Raw genomic sequence first — 2,683 nt, forward strand, 5'->3', positions numbered from 1 at the left:
CATGGGCATGATATAACAGTGAAATGTAAGCCTCCCTCCCTGTCCCTGACCTCTAGTTACCCTCTCCAGAGGTAAGGACTTTTGCCAGTTTTTTCAACAACGGTTTTTATGGTGATTTATGGATTTGAGAGTTTTTGAGATGCTGATGAAAAGTCCCCAGAGGAAGCAATAGGAAAGCAAGATCATGAAATGCCCAGAAAACATAGTCAGACAGAGAATCTTTTCTCTGGGCCATCTTCCTTTGCAAACAGTGGTGAAAGCTCCCCTTCCTGTATCATCCCAGCTAAGCACTTCTTCCTGGTGTGAGAAACTGACTGTGATTCTGCTCTGTGGGTCTCCAAATCTGATGAGACAGGTTATCACTCCATTCCAGATTGATCCTACTGATTGAGTTCCCAAACCAGCCCATTACATTGACCACTGGGAGATCTGGGTGACTACTATTGGTTCCGGCTATAACCCCTAGTCCAATTGGTTGTGGCCTTGGTGATGGGTTACTGGTTTCTAGTATTGTAAGCCTATATGTGCATGTAACCCCTGTCCTTCTTTTCCTACATATATGATAGTATACTGAACAAATTGTTCTAAGCGTTCTCTACAAGTGACTTGGACCACTCTCACCAGTTCTCTTTAACATTGCACTAGAGGTGGAAGCCAGTGCAATAAGTCAAGGAAAAGAAATAAAAGTGATAAGGATTTGGGGGGGAAGCAAAATTCATTATTATTATTATTATTATTATTATTATTATTATTATTAGAGACAGGGTCTTGCTTTGCCACCCAGGATGGAGTGCAGTAGTGCAGTCATGGCTCACCACAGCTTCAAACTTCTGGGCTCAAGTGATCCTCCTACCTCAGCCTTCGAAGTAGCTGGGACTACAGGCTGATCTTGAACTGGGCTCAAGAGTTCCTCCCGCCTTGGCCTCCCAAAATGCAAGCCACCACGCTCAGCTCCAAACTATCATTATTTACATGACATGATTAGGTACAGAGAAATTTCCAGTAAGTCTACAGACAAGCTACTGGAATCAATAAGTGAATCTGTGCAGAAGTTGATCTTGGTTGAAAAAGAAAGAAAACAAACAAACAAAAATAAGTGAATTTGGAATAGCTGCTGCATCCAAGGTTAATCTTTAAAAGTTAATTATATTTTTATAAATAAGCAACATATATAGACATTTGCATTAAAAAATGAAACAATTGGCAGGACATGGTGGCTCATGCCTGTAATCCCAGCACTTTGGGGGGCCGAGATGGGCAGATCACCTGAGGTCAGGAGTTCGAGACCAGCCTTGCCAACATGGTGAAACCCCAGCTCTACTTAAAATACAAAAAATTAGCTGGGTATGGTGGTGTGCACCTGTAATCCCAGGTACTCGGGAGGCTGAGGCAGGAGAATCGCTTGAACCTGGGAGGCAGAGGTTGCAGTGAGCCGAGATCGCGACATTGCACTCCAGACTGGGGGACAAGAGCGAGACTTTGTCTCAAAAAAAAAAAAAAAAAAAGAAATATTTTAACTAAAAACTTAAAATGCTATATGATAGAATAAATGATGAAAAATCTCGAAATAGACCCTTTTCACAAGATGGCACCAAAGGCAAAGAAGGAAGCTCCTGCCCCCCTAAAGCTGAAGCCAAATCAAAGGCTTTGAAGGACAAGAAGGCAGTGCTGAAAGGTGTCCACAGCCACAAAAAAAAGAAGATCCGCATATCACCCATCTTCCCGTGGCCAAGACGCTGCTACTCCAGAGGCAGCCCAGATATCCTCAGAAGAGCACCCCAGGAGAACAAGCTTGACCACTATGTTATCATCAAGTTTCTACTGGCTACTAAGTTTGCCATGAAGAAGATAGAAGACAACGTCTGGGCGCGTTGGTTCACGCCTGTAATCCCAGCACTATGGGAGGCTGAGGCGGGCGGATCACGAGGTCAAGAGATTGAGACCATCTGGCCAACATGGTGAAACTCCGTCGCTACTAAAAATACAAAAATTAGCTGGGCGTGGTGGCATGTGCCTGTAGTCCCAGCTACTTGGGAGGTAGAGGCAGGAGAATCGCTTGAACCCTGGAGAGGCGGAGGTTGCAGTGAGCTGAGATCGTGCCACTGCACTCCAGTCTGGCGACAGAACGAGACTCCCTCTCAAAAAAAAAAAAAAAAAAAAGAACACACTTGTGTTCATTGTGGATGTTAAAGCCAGCAAGCACCAGATCGAACAGGTTGTGAAGAAGCTCTATGACACTGATGTGGCCAAGGTCATCACTCTGATTCAGCCTGACGGAGAGAAGAAGGCACATGTTCGACTGGCTTCTGATTACGATGCTTTGGATGTTGCCAACAAAGTTGGGATCATCTAAACTGAGTCCGGCTGGCTAACTCTAAATATATATATCTTTTTGCCTTCCTCCAAAAAAAAAACTAGAAATTATTACAATGAAAGACATACAAGACCTCTACACTGAAAACTACAAAGTAATTTTCCAAAAAAATTAAAGATAGCTAAATAAATGGAGAAAAATACCAAAACCATAAATTGGAAGATTCATATTATAAGGAATTTTTCTGATTTCTTCAAATTGATCTATAGACTTAATGTAATTCCAGTAAAATCTCAGAATGATTTTCACTGCAAGCTCATTCTAGAATTTATATGTAGAAGCAGAAAACCAGGAATGGCCAAAGTAATC

General features: G+C 42.6%; 1 pseudogene; it reads left to right on the forward strand.

Annotated features, from left to right (window-relative positions):
- Positions 1-1,585: 1,585 nt before the first annotated feature.
- LOC129137464 (large ribosomal subunit protein uL23-like) lies at positions 1,586-2,353 on the forward strand (annotated as a pseudogene).
- Positions 2,354-2,683: the final 330 nt, after the last annotated feature.

The sequence above is a fragment of the Pan troglodytes genome, chromosome 18 (assembly GCF_028858775.2).
Source record: "Pan troglodytes isolate AG18354 chromosome 18, NHGRI_mPanTro3-v2.0_pri, whole genome shotgun sequence".
NCBI classification, from domain to species: domain Eukaryota; kingdom Metazoa; phylum Chordata; class Mammalia; order Primates; family Hominidae; genus Pan; species Pan troglodytes.